Here is an 18,744-nt window from a genome sequence, read left to right as displayed (position 1 = left end):
CTGATTTGCTGTGTTGAATTTAGGATAGTTCTCTCTTTTCTTGATAAATCTATTTTTTTCTCACTTTCTTAAGTTATTATGCATTCATAAACTGCATCTTGAAAGATCATAGTTGTCATCACCCACCCCAATTTTTCTTCAGTAGATAATCTCGGGAACTTTTTTAACCTTTATTTTGGCACTTGATGAACAGCAAGATATTAATACATTTAACAGAAATGGGAAAAATAACTTGAATAGCCAACAGCAGAGCTCCAGAAAGAAAAGTTCTGATAGCACGAACAAAGTAATAGTCCTGGTAATAATTTAGGAGCATGCATATATTAGTATGCCTCTAATTTGAGAGCTAATTATCTTTGTTTTCATTCTTAAAAACAAATTTGTTTTTTCCATTAAATATAAAAATGGTTCCACCTTCTAGCAACCCCTTCATTAAAACTATACGAATAATTAAAACAAAGAAATTATCACATAATTGGGCCATGTTACACATAATTTATTATGCCTTTTTAGTCTTTAGATAATAGTTTATTTGTATAAATAATTTTTATAGTACTTTTGTGTTGTGTAGGGAGGATACAGTGTCTAGGATGAAAGAAGCAGTGTGATTAGTTGATGAGGTGTTGACATTGCCTTTATATTATTATAGCTACACAGGTTGATTAGCATCATAACATTAGAATAAATCTGCATACAATTAAAAGAAAACATATTGCCAAAAAAGGCACACAGAACTTATCGGCCTGATTCAGTAAGTTCTGGTATAGATGAAATTTTGCTTTAAAAAAATTGCTCACAACTCTTCTTTTGCTTACATTTTTCAGGTGTGTTTTCTTTGACTATTTTTCTTTACCTTCTGAAAGATATTTATAACTCTCCAGGGTGCACCATCCTACTGAGATAACTGTGTTCTTAGATGCTTGAAGACAAAGATGAACAACTCACTTGTGGTGTGTGGTTATCTCATTATCTCTACCCACCCTGTTGTAGGGTATTGCTGGAGCTGCAGTGAACTATTTGCCCTGCTGGCAAACAAGCCCCTTGCAGCTCATGACACGTGTTTTAACTGTTATTTAGGCTTGCTCTTCACAGTGAGCCTGAATATGCCCTTAGGCTCCCAATGAAAAGGGAGCTTAATGATGTGTCAAAAATTGCACTACAAGGGCCCACAATAAATTCAGATGTTGTAAATACAGGAGCCAACAGGGCAGCTGAAATTTAAGGTACTGCTCCGACTCAGACCACTTGTCATGAAGTCATTCGAAGGAGAGTGTGTGTGTGTGTGTTCAGATAACCCAAATCAAGAGGAAAGAACCTATGTCTGAATGACTGAGGGAAGAAGTCAAAGGATAAAGCGTGGAATATGAGTCAAAAAAGACCAAATGTACTTTTTCAAAGCAATTTCTAGAGGAAGATCTAAATGTTTAAGTTGTCCATCAAAGCAATCACTGGCATATGTCCCCAACAAAAATAACCTTAGGTAGAAAGGAAGTTTTGAAAGCTGGGGAAGAAATGGCTCTATTCTATCATATGACCCAGCAATCCCACTACTGGGCATACACCCTGAGAAAACCATAATTCGAAAAGAGTTATGTACCACAATGTTCATTGCAGCACTATTTACAATAGCCAGGACATGGAACCAACCTAAATGTCCATCAACAGATGAATGGATAAAGAAGATGTGGCACATATATACAATGGAATATTACTCAGCTATAAAAGGAAACAAAATTGAGTTATTTGTAGTGAGGTGGATGGATCTAGAGTCTGTCATACAGAGTGAAGTAAGTCAGAAAGAGAAAAACAAATACCGTATGCTAACACGTATATATGGAATCTAAAAAAAAAAAAATGGTTCTGACAAACCTAGGGGCAGGACAGGAATAAAGATGCAGATGTAGAGAATGGACTTGAGGACAGGGAGAGGGGGAAGGGTAAGCTGGGACGAAGTGAGAGAGTGGCATGAACATATATACACTGCCAAATGTAAAATAGATAGCTAGTGGGAAGCAGCTGCATAGCACAGGGAGATGAGCTCGGTGCTTTGTGACCACCTAGAGGGGTGGGATAGGGAGGGTGGGAGGGAGACGCAAGAGGGAGGATATATGGGGATGTTTGTATACATGTAGCTGATTCACTTTGTGATACAGCAGAAACTAACACAACAATGTAAAGCAGTTATACTCCAATAAAGATGTTAAAAAAATAAAATAAAAAAATAAAATAAAAGGATGAGGAAAATACATTACAGCTCTTAAAGAAATTGGCTAAATCTGCCAAGAAATGGCTCTGTTCTTGGTAAGGGCATGGTGATTACTTGCAGACTTTCTTCCCTACACTAAGAAAGTCAAGGCAGAACTGGATAACTTCTCTCACTCCTTTGGCAACATAAGTAGCTTCTCACTGTATCTTCTCTTAATCTCGTTTAGAAGAACTAGCTTATGCAAGGAGGGACTGCATGATAAAATAACTCCCAAACATTTGTCTAAAGAGAGGCAGACCTTTTATTTTCCTGAAGCAGTTGTTAAATAATGAACTCAAAGTAGAATTAATTAAGGATATCACAGAAACTGCAGAACCCTTGGGATTGCCCCATTTTTACAGAAATCTTTTAATACCCTAATCAAACATCAGTAGGTTCATTAAAGAAATTGTCCTAGGCTGCTACTTGATCAGTAAAAGATTCCATAGAAGGGTTTCTTCCTTAGAACTTTCCTTCTTCCCTTCTCTCTAGCCTGAATATTATCGGCATTAACACATTTCTTCTCATCCATTTTATTATTTGAAAGAATTGAATACCTGAATATTTGCCACCAGAAAATGTGTATATCCTTCCCATGAAATCATCGTGGACATTTGCCCTCTGAAACATCTTAACTTGAGTTCAATTTGTAAAGAGCATTTAAAAGAAAACTCATTAAAGCTTAGGTTAACCACAGTACACAAAGGATCCTTATTTAAGCATCTTTGACTCGTAAAAATGGATCCTGTAGACAAGATGGAACACCACGCTTAATGGCTAAAATGTCAGGTGTCTCTCGTCTGTGAGAAGAAAATATTCGGTGTATCTTTAAAGGACATTCAAAGATTATTTCTAGCATTAAATTTAGTAGTTTAAAAAGTAAACAAGAGTGTTATAAAAAGTCTTTGTTAACACATTTTTATTTGCATATGGTTACGAAAGACAAAATAAATGCTTTATAATTTGTTGTAAGTTGGAAGCTTACAGCAGTGGTTTGGAGGCTCTTGTTGGATACCTAGCGATGAAAAATTGAAGGAACTGGGATATAATATGAAGGTCCATTTTGCCTTGTCAGGAGTATCCTTGACTTAGTGTCATCAACTCTGAACTACATTAACCTGTAATCCAATAGTAGTTAGAATTTTTCTTGGCATTCCCACTTATCAACTTAATTCTCCATCTTCGGTTCACTGGCCATGTTCACTGTCTCCCTAACACTGGTGTCGAGTTCTTAATATGACCCTGCATTTCAGTAGCCGACACTTTTAAGAAGACATGTATGGCGCCATGTGTTCTGGCATAAATCTCACATCACTCAATAAATGTTAACTAATCGGCAGCAGCAGAATGAAAATCCAGAGTCTTTCCTTTATTTATATCTAGATATGGACTAGAATCTGGATATAATTATCTTTAATTTGTTAATGTTTTACCATCTACAAAGCATATTCACATGCATTATCTTCAAAACAATCTTTCATGATTGGTTGGGCCATGGTTTGCCCAGAGTGGCCCACTTCATGGGTGGTGGATTTGGGGCTAAACCTGGGGCCAAATCCAGTGCTTGCTTCACTATCCTGTAGTTCCTCTCATTTTGTTAATGAGTCAGTGCAATTTACAAATGACCCAACTTGTCTGGGTTTAGAAATCTCTTCCATGGAGATAAGACTAAGGAGAGATGCCAAGAATGTGACGGTGAGGTAGGGTTTCCATGTAGAAACACGAGGAATGTGCACCCCACCTTACATATTTCTTCCACAAGGAACCAACTTAACAAAACCTAGATTTGATCTAAAAAATTAAGAACTCAAGGAAGTTCTCGTTGTTTTCGGAATGTCGAATCCAAATAGGACCTACAGAATTCGGCAGCTACATAGGCTAACTCTCTCAAAGACTATCAGTATGACAGATATTAATCTCGAAGGTATTTCCAATGGTACATTCACAGACACCTAGGTGGTTCCAATGTGAACTTTTAAAATCCATATCATTCCTTAATCTATAGCAGATCCATTAAAATTTCATGGGAAAAGAAACCTTCATTTTAAAAATAATCTTACATTTGAAAGTAAAAACAAGGAAGCCATTTTCTAATATAGCAAGGTCTACTTTTAAAGTGTTTTGGAGGGTTCATTATTAATTCATATTCCAGGGATAACTTATTCTGATGTATACAACCCCATGTAAATCGCTGTACATTTCAAGAGTGATTTTTTTTTCCACATTCACCTTTTATATCCCTGGCTGTGGAAGGACACTAAAAAGTGATGTTTTCTTGGTCTGGGGTCAGAAAAACAAAGGAGTTTGATTTGGGGTTTGTTTTTATGTGTGTGTGCTTAAATCTTTTATGTGTATCGATGGCAACAGACAAGAATTTATTTGGAGTGAAAAAAAATACCAGGCTCTTTCCTGGAAATCAACATTATGAAACATCATGAATGCTGCCTCTGCTAGGTCAGTGCCGTAGAGAGTATGGCCCCATTCTCCACCAAGTGATAGAATCTACTTGGGTTGAGAGCCGAAACACAAAATGGGATAAATAACAATAGACGATAGCATATATGTGGGCAAAGGAGTGTTTCAGACAAGAAGAGATACAGAAGTTTATAGTGAAGTTTACATATAGACGTTTATAGTGAAGAGTTGGTACTTGTGTGTTGGTAATACTTGTGGCTGAAATGTCAGAAAAAGTCATTCTGACAGTTCACACGATTATAGACTTCGGAGGCCCAGTTGTGAACACATTCCATCTCTGTCCCATGCTCTTCCTCTTCTCTATTAACTTTCATTCCTTTTCTCTACCTGACTTTTCATCTATTTTTACTTGCTCCTTTTCTTCTCTTTAGGGCATCTTTTTCCCGTCTTTTCTTTTTCCTTTCTCTTATGTATCCTTTTATTCCATTCTACTGTGTTCATCTATTCTTATTAACTGACCATCATATGGAGCTGAAGAGGTACAGCATACTGGTTAGTAGTTCAGATTCTGGAGTCAGCCAGAAATCTGGCTCTGCTGTATGACTTTGGACATTTTACTTAACCTCTCTGAACCTCATTTTCTTCATCTGTAAAATGGGGCTAATAACATAATCTAGTTCACAATTACTATAAAGATTAAAAAAGAAAATATTCCAGTTAGCACAGGTCCTGAGACTAAATGCTTAATAGGTACAGACTTCTTATTTGGGTTTGATTATATTCTGTCTCATTCCAGGAAAATAATGGAAGTGAATTACAAAAATACATTCAGTATAGCAAGTTAATGTGTAAGTAAAGGAATCACACTGATGACTGGAGAGTCGGGAGATAAGTAAGATGATGCTAATGGAGAAGGTAGCACATAAAATTCATAGCTCAAGTACTAGATAGAGGAAGGTCAAAACTTGGAATCTGGGCTTCCCAGAAAGCAGATTAAGGGGAAAACTACTAGTTACATGATTCCCAATCTTCTTAATATTTTATATGAAGTCTATTAGTTACTCAGTGAAAGTCCAACTATTTCCAGTACTGAGACCTTAGAAATTCTTATTCAAGAGCCTCCATCAAGTTGACAAAGTATAACGTGAACAAAATCTCCAGAGTTAAGTACAATGCTGTGCTTCATAGAATTCTGTCTTATACTTGCCCTCAATAGGGGCTGCTGCAGCACCAAAATGCAATTCAGTAAAACAACGGCAGCTCTGTATACAGGGCATGAAATTTGGAGCCAGACAGACTTTGGTTTGAATTGTGATTCTGCTGTTTACTTGCTGGGTGGTCTTGAACAAGCGGTTTGATGGTGCCAGGATTGTTTCCTCCTCCTCTGGAAAGCAGATATTCACCCTTGTTTTGCACAGTTATTTTAAAGATTATTCCAAGTGCATGAAAAACACCTAGTTCAGTGCTAGGCACATAACCACAAATGATAACTGTTATTTTGAAGTGGCGTAGCCATGGGGTTTAAGTATGTTACTCTCAAATGGTTTGGCTAAATCCAAAAATAAAATGTAGAATATCTAAAAGGGAATATATGTCCTTCAGGCAACCTTCCATAAATACGATTTCCTATGACTGATTTTTGATAGGCACTGGGCAGCAAGCATTCAGTGTTATCCTCTTTTGACAAGTACTTGGAGTGCAAATATTCTGTTGCCAATTAGGGACAGACCATGCTTTAAGCCTCAGCTGAGATGGGAATACAGTTGACAACTCTTTTAAAAGTTGAGAAGCCTAACCAAAACATACGTCTGTGAAATGCCACCTCGCCTCCACATGGACATGGGCTGAGAATGGGACAAGATTTTTCTCACAAACCTCAAAATTCTATGCCAAAGAGCATGACTGTGATTATTTTAGCCTGCAAAAATGTTAAAGAGAGTGTTAATGAAACTCCCAGCGCCATAGACATCAGGAAGGTCCATTAGAGCACTCATAGAAGAGCTTACCTTTTAACTTCCTATGAGTCCTCAACCAAAACTTGCTACCCTCAGATGATGGAATCCTGTTCAGAGGGGTTAGCTGTAAGTGAGCTAAGTGTCACAGAGTATCTGCCAAAAGTAATTATTTGGGTTTTAAGATGATTAATCTTAACACCATTTTTTCAATACTAAGTAAATGGTAGGCTATTTGTTTTTTAAGCTCACACCTATTTTGTGACAATAACACCATGGCATCAATACTTTAGGAGATGCTTTTTCTCTCTTCTCTTCACACTCTGCACTAGCTCAGTCAAGAGATAACAAGTCATTAAGGTACAAGTTAAAAAGAAGAAAGTGTGGGCCGCTGTGAAAGAGGGTAGAACACATCTTGTTTCATCTCACTGGAAATTCCTTTCCATCAAGACAACTTGCCCATAAAACCCAACTCAAGGTAACACAAAGGGACAGGTTCTATAGGATCACTAATTTTTGGAGACCCAGAGGACCTCATGCAGCTTGTTCACAGTGAATTCCTGTCCATTTTGAAAAATATTAGCATGAGCTTTCTGAAAGCACATGGTTTGTGGTCACTTTCCTAAAAGGTACAGTTGTCAGTGGTAGAATGCTGTGCCTAGAATCTGCCTGCTAATTAGACAAAATTTTGGCCTGAGAAGGTAGACTTGCAAATTTTTATGGGGAAAACTAGCCCAGAATGTCCAATGATATAAAAAGGTCGATAAGTTTGAAAATAATGATATAAAAAGGTCCCTCTTTTTATTGGGATGGCCATACTGGGCCTATTGCCTACCCTTAGAGCTGACATAGATGAACAAACCTGCAGGAACTGGAACCCCTGTTAAGTAGATCTGAAGGCAGGAAATCCTCTCAGAAGACTTTGTTAATCTCAACCTTTCTAAACAACTGCACTGTGAGAACAGTATTATTGGAAGCAAGTTAGAAACATGGGAGGGTAAATTTGGAGTAATTTCTCTTGCTTTATAAAATGCGGAAAAAGAAACCCAGCCAGTCGAGTGAGATCTCACTCCAAACCTCATGAGACTATGTCCCCCAAATAATCTCTTGCCCTGAGTTCTAAGATCTAACAGACAAACTTAGTTCCTTCCATTCAGGCCACCTGAATTTTCTAAGACAATGAGAAAAATGGAATTTGGGTACCCACTTTCAAGTTATATTTTATCTGGTCATCCTACTTTTCTCACCAGTCATAGTCAAACAGATCAGGAGAGTAAGCCCCACATATTCTAGAATACACATGGATTAGAGACTGCTTTATCAGGAACCTGTTGAGAAGAAGGAAGAGAAGAGACTTCCTTTCATTAAAGTCTCTCCCACATAACTGCAGTCTGTTCTCTTGACTGGAGGAGAAAAGGGGTGGTGGCATGACAGCTACCAGGAAGAAAATTACCATGGCCCTCAGCCTACTCTGTCTATTTTGTAGTCTGTTCTCTGGGAAGCCTCTGGGGCATTAGGTGAACTTCATGTGGCCCGTTGATGGTGTTGGAACAGGAGTGAGAAGCGTTGATGAATGCCCATAGTAGTTCCCTAAATTAGCTGATCACCAGAAACACTGAGGGAATAATGAAAAATATAGATTCTAGGGCCCTCCTGCCAGAGATTCTAGTTAGGTCAGTCTGGTGGGGGCCAGGGGTGGTGGGTGAATTCTAAATTTTTCAAAAGCTGTAAGAATTTCATCAAAATGTCTGAATTGTCCTTTCTATCTTCTTTTGTATGTGGATGTGTATGTGTGAGAGGCCAAATTATGCTTCCAGACATGTCTGGATCTGGGGGCTTCAACGATTCAATCAGAACTCAGTTTCTGGCCATTTCTTGGCTTAGTTTTCACTGTGTTAGCATTGATCTTAGGCAAGATTTCTCTTAAGTGGCAATCAACACCCCCAGGTCTACATTCTTCTAGCTTTTGGTAAGGAAAAAAAGACTCTCTTTTTCAATAGGCCCGAAGACCCAGAGTTGAGTCTCACTTGTTCTGATTGGCCCATACTTGAACCAGTCGCTATGACCAGGAGCAGGTACTGCTCTCATGACCAGGTTTGAGTCAAATGTCCATCCTTCTGCAGCCAGAGGTGGAGTCAAAAACCATCAACTGAGAGTGGTAGAGGGTTTGCACAAGGAAGTTCAGGGCACTGAGTAAAGAAACAAGAGGTGTCAACTATAGAGCAGTGTTGGATGGCCCAACGGGTCCTAAAGAAGGCAGTAATTAACATATATTTAAACCAACAGTTATAGGACTAGGAACTACTACATATAAATAATAAACTGATTAACCGATTTTGGGTGGGGCATGATGCCTTCCCACACTCCCTCCCCACACTAACTTTCTTGTATTGCAGATCAAGTCAGACTCATATGACTAAAATTTACCTATAATTGAGGCTGAAGTAAAACAGAAGAAACGACAACAAAAGCAACAACCAAAACCAAAAAGAAAAACCAAAAACCAACAGTACTTTTTTTAGGTCACCAGTGTATCAGGGGACTAGGACTCGTGTAATTGTCACAAAGGCAGTGGAATTGAAAGGTTATGATGTAGCGAGTTTCAACTGCTTCTGTGTGATAGGCCAGGCATATTTTATTTTATTTATTTAAAAAAATTTTTTTTTCTTTAATTTTATTTTTGGCTGCGTTGGGTCTTCGTTGCCACACACAGTCTTTTTCTAGTTGCGGCGAGCAGGAACTACTTTTCATTGCAGTGTGCGGACTTCTCATTGAGGGCTTCTCTTGTTGCGGAGCACAGACTCTAGGTGCGCGGGCTTCAGTAGTTGTGGCACATGGGCTTAGTTGCTCCGCGGCATGTGGGATCTTCCCAGACCTAGGATTGAACCCGTGTCCCCTGCAACGGCAGGAGGATTCTTAACCACTGCACCATCAGGGAAGTCCCCAGGCATATTTTAGCTGTGCTGAAGCACTGGGTGAGTCTTGAAGATGTGAGAAGATAAGAGGTTTTCAGCAAGGTATAGGATTTCTCTGTTACAGGTTTCCAGTACTGATGATCATTTTCTTATCTTTGACACCTTTATCTTTAACACAGTCTTTTAAATGGATCTTAAAACGGGAAGGGAGAAGTTCTAAAAACAGATTAATAAAATGATGACTTTAAATCACATAATATAAAAATATTCTTTTACATTTAATAAGCTTTAAAAATATATCTTTAGGATCTTTTCATGTGATCTTGAAGAGAGGCTATGAAAATTGTTTAAAATCCTTCCAATTTTACCACCTTATTTCTGGAAATAAGATAGTAAAATAGATGTTAAAAAATTATGGCTAATACACATGGTAATAATTTTATTTAATTATAATTATTTAAAGCAGGCTTCATTTTCAATTCCAGTTGAGGTTTCAAAATAATAAAGTTCCTTAATATATTAACAGTACTATATCAATATATATCCCGTGTAAAATTATTTCCTTAGAAGTGAGATAAACTATATCATTAATGGCATTTAATGAACTTTCATGTTATAATTGAATTGATATTTCTATTCTACAGTTGAGGGATAGAGTCCCATAAATAATCACTTAATATTTAAGTTACACCCTTCCCATGGGATGGATGAATAAAAGTATCGATAGATATAGATACAGTATAGATATAAATTTATATACACACATCTTATGTTATATCCATATATACAAACGTTTCATGTTGTATTATAGCTTGGTAAATGTATTCATACATAACCTCTTTTACCCTGAACACTAAAGTGTTTTAGCTGATTTGGGGCTCTCATTATCTATAAAGTTTCACAATAGAAAAAGAAAACAGGCTTAATTGTTTTATGGGAGAAATCTTAGAAAACATTTTTTAGCCCTTTTTATTTTACCTTTTCACAATGTTCCTTTTTAGGCTCTGCTTCTCTAGCTGTTTGCCAGTTACGCTTTATTTTGCATAGGTCAGTCATAAGAGAGAAAGAAACAAAGCCATATAGACAATCCAGAAATTCCATGATAGATACCATGATCTGTGTTTTGTTTCTAGGGAGTATATTGCCCTCTCTTTGACACCAACCCCAATCCATTTACTTTTGCTGTAATTTGCAATGAGGTGCTCTTTTCTAGTTGATATTTAGAAGCTGTACACCTCTCCCTGCCTCCTCAAGATTGAGCTAATACTTCCTTGGGGCGCAGTGCTTAAGAATCCGCCAGCCAGTGCAGGGGGCACGGGTTCGATCCCTGGTCCGGGAAGATCCCACATGACGCAGAGCAACTAAGCCCATGTGCCACAACTACTGAGCCTGCGCTCTAGATCCCACGAGCCACAACTGCTGAGCCTGCGTGCCACAACTACTGAAGCCCGCGTGCCTAGAGCCTGTGCTTCACAACAAAAGAAGCCACCGCAGTGAGAAGCCCACGCACCACAACAAAGAGTAGCCCCCGCTCGCCGCAACTAGAGAAAGCCCGTGTGCAGCAACAAAGACCAAAACAGCCAATAAATAAATAAATGTTCCTTTAAAAAAAAAAAGGTCGAGCCAGAGCTAGAGAAGAGGAAACATGTCACTCTCGCTTATTACACCAGTAAACACTGAACCCAGAGCTGCTACTAAGTCGATGTCTTTATTAGAGCGAGAAAGGTGATGAACACTTCTGCACAGTGTGGTCAAACATGTCTGAAAGGCAACCACGTCAATGAAAGAAGTGTGATGTTGCCACAACAGTGAACTTGTGAAAGGTGAGCTGCTTTCTGCCCAGTGTCATGCACTTAGAGGACAAAGCCACACCTGTCGCCCTGGGAGATACAATAGCTCTGCAGCACTGACAGCAGGACAGGGAGCCAGTGTAGATTGCAGCAATTGATAGAGAAAACGGCTGGGAAAACAATGGGAAATCTGCCAGGGCTCACCCGCTTCTCCATGCTTGCTATAATTCAGTTAACTTACAAACACACATATTAAGCTTTATCGTGAAAAAAAATCTAGGAAATGTACACAGCGGTATAGGAAAATACAGGATTAGCCCAGAGTTTTCGAAGTGCTGAAATAAAAACAGTGGGAAGCAGTTTTCAGATTTATTTCACTCTTCCTGCTGTGTTCAGCAGTTTTCCTTTCTATTTTCTTGATGTAATATACCGAGAAAAACAAACCCAACCAACCAAAGGGAGCTGCTGACTGTTGCTGACCAGAAAAATAAAATGAATCCCTCCGAATGTTTTCCTGCTATTTTTGTGGATGGAAGTGGGGGTGAAAAGTTTTATTTCCTGATAGGTGGTACTATGGGTAACTTGGTAATAGACATCACTGAGGAATTCAAATGAAAACCGAAGTGTCTCGGTCCAAATTAAAAGAGCTCCCCAGCACGATTACAGAGTAAGAAAACATTGTCATATTTATGCAGTAGTGCTTTCTTCTGGGCAGGGAAGATGACCTTGTATGCTCTATCCTCATTTTCCTGTACTAAGATTTGCTTCTGTTTTGCTTTATCTGATTTTTTTTCTTTCAGCCTGTTCCTGTAAGCTGTCCTTCCTTCCTTCCTTCCTTTTTTCCCCTACCTTCTCTGACCGAGTTTTCCTCAGCGTTTTTTGGTCATCCTTTGAGCCATTTCTTATTCACAGGGTAGGGAATTCAACATTTTCTTTTCAAAATGGGTCATATTTTTCATGGGAATTTAAAACTCATTGCGTAATAGTCTCACCTTAGGGTTGGAAGCGTTTTATTACCATTTTTCATCACCTGCCTCTAGGACCTTGGTTTTCCAATTATAATTAGCAATCATTGATGCTGATGTTAGCTTTAGCTATTCCTTAATAGCCTTTGTGGAACTTCTCTGAACTCAAAGGAGCAGCAACTGTTAGAAGAACCATCATGTAGATGGTGTCATCAACTAGCATTTTAAATATTTTGAGAGTGTTGGCAAGCTACATCCAAGAGCTATGATCATTCATTGCCTTGGCCTAGTTTCTCTCAGTTCTTTGGATTGGAATTTACCTCCACAGAAATTATCACTTTTTATTTTAAACAACTTTACTGAAGTATAATATATATGCCATGAAATTTACCCATTTTAAGTGTATAATTCACTGATTTTTAGTAAATTTACGGAGCTGTATGACCCCTCATGCCAACTACAGACACTCCCACCATCAGCCCCTAGCAACCACTAGTCTGTTTTCTATCTCTAGTGATTTGCCTTTCTGGACATTTCACATAAATGGAATCATACAAATGTAGTCCTTTACTTACTTCTTTCTGACTTCTTTCATTTAGCACAGTGATTCTGAATCCATGACAGATTGTGTCAGGAGTGCCTTCTTTTTATTGTTGGGGTATTCCACTGTATGGATATAGTACATTTTGATTATCCATTCACCAGTTGATTAACAATTGGGTTGTTTGTATTTGGGGGTATCATGAATAATGCTACTGTAAATGAGCATTCATATACAAGACTTTATGTGGCATATGTCTTCATTTCTCTTGGGTAGATAACTAGGAGTTGAATTGTTGGTTCATATGTTAAGTTTATGTGTGTTTACCTTTTTAAGAAACTACCAAACCATTTTCCAAAGTGATTGTACCATTGTACATTCTCACCAGCAATGTATGAGAGTTCCAGTTTCTCTATACCTTCACAATTTAGTACTTTCTGCCTTGATTATAACCAATCTAGCAGATGTGAAGCAGCATCTCATTGTGGTTTAATTTACATTTCTCTAGTGACTAATGATGTTGAGCCTCTCTTCATGGGCTTATTAGACATTCATGTGTTTTCACTGGTAAAATGTCTATTCAAATCCTTTGTCCACTTTTTAATCACTTTTTTTTAGATTTAATTTTAAATGTTCTTCATATACTCTGGATACAAGTCCTTTATCAGCTTAATGATTGCCATTTTTTCTCCCAGTATGTGAGTTGTCTTCTCATTTTCTTAATGATGTCTTTTGAAGCACAAAAGTTTTTAACTTTAATGAAGTCTAATTTTTAAATACACATTTAGGTCATGTTTTTAGCATTGTATGTATGAGTTCTTTGCCTAGCCCACGGCCACAACTCTTTTCTCCTATGTTTTCTTCTAGACGTTTTATAGTTTTAGCTCTGTGATTAATTTTGTATCAACTTTTGTATGTGGTAATTTCGTTACTTTTAAAGACAGATTAATTTATACCATCCTGTTCATTCCCACAAGTTTACCTGAAGATATCTTTGAGAAAGTTCTGAAGGCAAGTAGAAGGGGATAGTTCTTTTTTGTTTTGTTTTGTTTTGTTTTATCTGACCCGATCTCAAACTACACCACCTTTTGGTTAGTATTTAAATTTCCTTTTTGAAATATCTTGTTAATAGCTCGTATTTTTCTTTGAGAGGACATTAAATTCCAGAGAGCTCCAGAACCTAACTGAAGTTTGCGAATAACTTAAAGACTGAGCAAAATAATCTTTTGTGTTACTGTCCTAACAATGAATATTCTAGTAAATTGTCAACAAGAAACTGATGACCATCACATGAGAGTTTAACATCAAAGTTATCCCATCTGAACCCATTGTTATGCCCCCTTAATGTCCTCTTTTGTTTAGACAAAATATAACATTTAGTTATTCAGGAAAACATGATAACACACTGATAGAAAAAGTTCAAAAAATCTTAATTTAAAAAATACAAGAAGTATGTGTTTGTTGAGAATCATACATCAGTGCTTTGTGGCTCAACAAAATGTGTCCACTTACGACAGGTCGTTTTTAGAAATGAGGTTTAAAATCTCATCAAATACAACAACAGCATCTCAGCATCTCCGTGTCAATGAAATGAAAGCTTTTCTGAAAACGAAATGGCCTTCTTTTAGAACTCTGGAATCCTAAACTACCAGACATTTCAGGAACTATTTTGGCTGAAAATGATAGGAGAGATTTTTCTTTTTCATAATTTCTATTACAGTGGAAATGGTTTTTGTATTTCTAACAGTTTGACAAGAGCTAATTACAATGCGCTCATCTGTTTTGTGGACTAATTTGAGCCATCGGGCATCAACACCATAGACATGCAGCAGCATTGCAAATGATACGCATGCTTCCCTTGCTCCAAGAATTTGTACTTGCTATAAAAGAAAACAGATTTGGACAGCCCTGAAAAAGTTGAGTTTGGTTTGAAGACAACATTTCAGAATTACATTAGAGCTGGCCTACAAGTGAACTAAAAATACCTGCTCATCTCAGTGGTCTTGGCCCAGGGCCTTTCCTTTTACTGTAAAAGTCAGGCTGTTTGAACAGTTGGAGTGCGGCTTGCTTGCTGTCTAAACTAGTGTTCTCTGATAACTTCTGTTACCATTGAAACACAAGCCCTGTTGCATTGAAGAGAATGTTTAGAGGTGTGGAAAATAGCCAAGAGAAATGTATACTTAGTGTTCAAACCTCTAGGCTTCCCGTGCGGTAACTAGACCACTTAGATCTGTTAAGAAAGACATTCATCAGTAAACATTACACAGCAAGGGTAAAAGATGGAATGGAGTAAAGGAGGCTGTTAAAATCAGCCTGAGATGATTATTTGAATTGCAAAGAGAAATGTTCAGACATAGCTAGAGCTGCTAAACATAACTCTTGAAGTTTTTCCAGAACAGAGGGATTGGGGAGAATGAGACCAGTGAAGGAGAAAATTAGAAAATTATAAGACAGAATGGGAGATGAAGTTTCAGAAACTGGTAAGATCACTGAAATATATGATATTATTAGGTCTTAAATCTATTTATGAGGCTGAAAATTTAAAAATGCACTTTCTGACTTTGGCTCTGTGATCTTAAGATTGAAATGAAGATATTAAATCTGGATAAAAAATAACCTGCAGTAACAGCTAGGTTATGTCAGGAGGGATTAAAAAGAAAGATCAGAAATCAGTAGCCCAGGAAAGATAATCACGTAAGTTGGATAAGTCTGGGGGAGATAATTTGAGTGGAAATGAATCAGAATATGGTACCAAACATCCCCAAACTTGGCAGAGTACAGCCCTCTGCATACCAGCTACTCGATGATTATTGATCTGTTTCTGTTCAGTGAGATAGAAGGAGGAGTATAGAGACCACAGGATTAATTCTTAGAGTAACTTGGATCGCAGACTTCACTAACACGTGTTTGGCTTGTTAGATAGCTGGGTATCCTATTTTCTGGCATGTAATATGGAACAGAGGGAATTTCCCCCCCATGAGCAACTGAAGTGCCAGCTGTTGCCCTAAATATTGTACCTGTTCATGATGGAGATAGCTTTAAAGCCAGATTTCAAGCTTAGGGAAAATTTTATATTTTGTACATCAGCAAACATTGGTATCAGATTTGTGTTTCTAGATACAGCATTTACACACACAAAGAGGGAAGTTGATCGAGAACCTACTTCATAAATAGTAATGATAGGGAATCCCTGGCAGTCCAGTGGTTAAGACTTCACTTTGCAATGCAGGGGGTGCGGGTTCGATCCCTGGTCAGGGAGCTAAGATCCCACATGTCTCGTGACCAAAAAAACAAAACATAAAGCATAAGCAATATTGTAACAAATTCAATAAAGACTTTAAAAATGGTCCACATCAAAAACAAATCTTAAAAAGTAATGATAATAGATTAATTTCTTTAAAAATTTAAAAGATAACTATCTTTAATAAGCTTTAACAAACATTTACAGAACTTCCAAAGCCCTAGAAAATACATAAAAATGGCACACTTGTGTGACAATATCCCTAAATAAAATATCACAGTTAATCCAACAGTTTTATTAAATAATAGTTTAAAAACTTAAAAAACAGGAAGGGATATCAGAACATTCTATAATGACTTGAATATCATGGAGAAATATGCCTTTTTCATTGACACTGGAGAATAAACAAAAGCAAAACAGAAACAAATTGAGAACCAACATTAAAATGCCTTTTTTTTTTTAACTTAGAAAATAATTCAAGCATGAAATGTTCTTTACCTAGACTAGTAAGATAGTCATGGGTCCCTCCAAAACCAGCTGGATTTTGGAGAAATGGGATTCTGGGAAAAGACAAGCTGCAGTGAGCTTAACAACCTTATTCACTCTTACATGTTTTTTGATGTAGTCCTTAAGTATTTTTTAAGAGCAATTGTTACTTCGGACCAGCAACCTCCTCATGGACCAAATAATACCAGTTCACCAATTCCTCGTAATTGTTGGTATTTGGTCACTTAAAACAATAAATATGTGTTGATCTGTAACCTGCAAGAAGGACTTTGTGTGCAGCCTTTTTTGAATAAGCAGAACTTCTGTGAATGATGAAACTATTAAAATTAAAAACATAACTGTGCTTGGTTCCATGGTAGGCATTACAAACTACTAGGTAAAGTACTAATTTCTAATGAAAGGGGCCTCAGAGAATCAGCATTCTCTGGGCATCTATAAGCATTTGTCACTTTCATTCTACATCCAAACTTTTACTAACAAGAAACTCACAACATTGCAGGGATTGCTTATCAGTTATTCATGTGTGGTTGATGTGATGCTGTAGTTGGACACACTCTGGGCTTTACATTTTGGAGTTGTCAGTGTTCTCAAAGCAAAGCCAGAGCCTTTCATCTCTGACTTTGATAAAAATGACACCAAATAGTGGTACAACTTGTAAGCTGAAAATGAAAAAAAAATCTAAATAAATAAATAATTTCCCAAGCCTTCTGGCTTGAAGGTTCTATTGATATAATATCTCCATCAAGGAGAGTAGGGTGCATTATGCTATGATTAGTTGATAGCGCCATCTTTGAGGTTGTTTTGGTCCATTTTGTTGTGGAGATTCTTCAGTAGGTATTTCTGTGAGTCATTTGTAAGACAGCTTCAAATGAGTCCTATCTAGTTGTCATGCTTGCTTCTTTAATAGATGAAGTCAAGCTATGCTTTTCAAAAAGGCCTGGATGTTCTAAGATGGTAGACTTTAAGGTTCAGGTAGCAATTTCAAAAACCCTGTGTACGGTTTCACAAAGTAAAGAATCAGAACTTCCTGGTGTGTATTTATAAGTGGTCTACGTAAATCTGAACAAACAATGATTTTTTTAACACCTTCAGTAAATATATGAACTAAGTTATAGTATATGCATTCAGTTCAAAGCTTTGCCAATAAATCAACCAATTTATCATTTTTTTTCTACTCCTAACCATATACCTCATTCTGTCACCAGAACAACAGAGATAGATGTTTCTCTTAACATATTTTGCATTTTGCCTAATCAATATAAGTGATCATTTGGTAGAGAGTACACTTTGACTTTTTTGCTCTAAACACATAAAACACACACACACACAGCACAAGTCTCTTCAGTCTGGTATTTGGTTGTAACTACTCAAAAAGAAAGCAATAGAGGGAATCATCTCAGTTCTCATTCTGATTGAAAGAGGGAGAAAAGCCACTGTATATATGCATGCATATAAGCATGATAAAGTTCTCTGGGTCATTTCAGCAAGACCATAGGAAACAGCTAAACAAGGTGGAGCAATCCAGCAGGTCTAAGGTTGTGACCAATTCCTTACCACTGTTTATTTTAGAAAATTGTCCAAACAAATCAAAGCCTCTCTTCAAGAGAGTAACGTGTCATACTTTAAAACCACCTTAAAAAGACTATTGTTAGGCTGGGAATTAATCAGGTTCACATTGCCTATCTTCTCTCTCCTGTTCACGTAGGTGGTACCAAAAGCTCTAGTGGAATCAACCAGAAATAAAGACCTTAGAACAGGTGGTGACACCATCTGGCTATTTAAATCAAGGCAAAACCACCCCCTTCCCAGAAGATGAAGTTCTGAAGTCCCTGATGATGCATGGAGCCTAACTTAAACCAAGGGAGAGTAAGTGGGCAGAATGGGTTCACCTCCAGCTCTTCTTTAGACATATATTTAAGAAATATTGAGTGTTAATGGGGAGAAAGAATCTAGTGCAAATACATATGAGTGAGTGCAATTTTTTTCTCTGCTACTCTCATGCCATCATCTAGGAAATATATCCAGCCTTCTGTGCACATTTGTATATGTATGTACCTACTGTTTCTTCTTTTCTAAGTTAGTTGTGGAATATCCTAGTGTCTATGTGAGAATTGACAATGTTTCTCAGAGAGGAGTACTGTTAGCATGTGGGACAGGGAGATTTTTCACTGGG

General features: G+C 37.5%; 1 protein-coding gene across 9 annotated transcripts in view; it reads left to right on the top strand.

Annotated features, from left to right (window-relative positions):
- MCTP1 (multiple C2 and transmembrane domain containing 1) overlaps positions 1-18,744 on the top strand; it is a 558,214-nt gene that overhangs the window by 429,294 nt on the left and 110,176 nt on the right. The window contains exon 19 of one of the 9 annotated variants that reach the window (XR_005019457.1): positions 18,277-18,437. The exons of the other annotated variants lie outside the window; for them this stretch is intronic. The gene's annotated coding sequence lies outside the window, so the exon portion shown is untranslated. The remainder of the gene's footprint in view (positions 1-18,276; positions 18,438-18,744) is intronic. 9 annotated transcript variants of the gene reach the window in all.

This window comes from Balaenoptera musculus, chromosome 3 (assembly GCF_009873245.2).
Source record: "Balaenoptera musculus isolate JJ_BM4_2016_0621 chromosome 3, mBalMus1.pri.v3, whole genome shotgun sequence".
Classification (NCBI taxonomy): Eukaryota; Metazoa; Chordata; class Mammalia; order Artiodactyla; family Balaenopteridae; genus Balaenoptera; species Balaenoptera musculus.
Note: the sequence above shows the minus strand (reverse complement) of the source record. Positions and strands in the feature narration are given on the sequence as shown.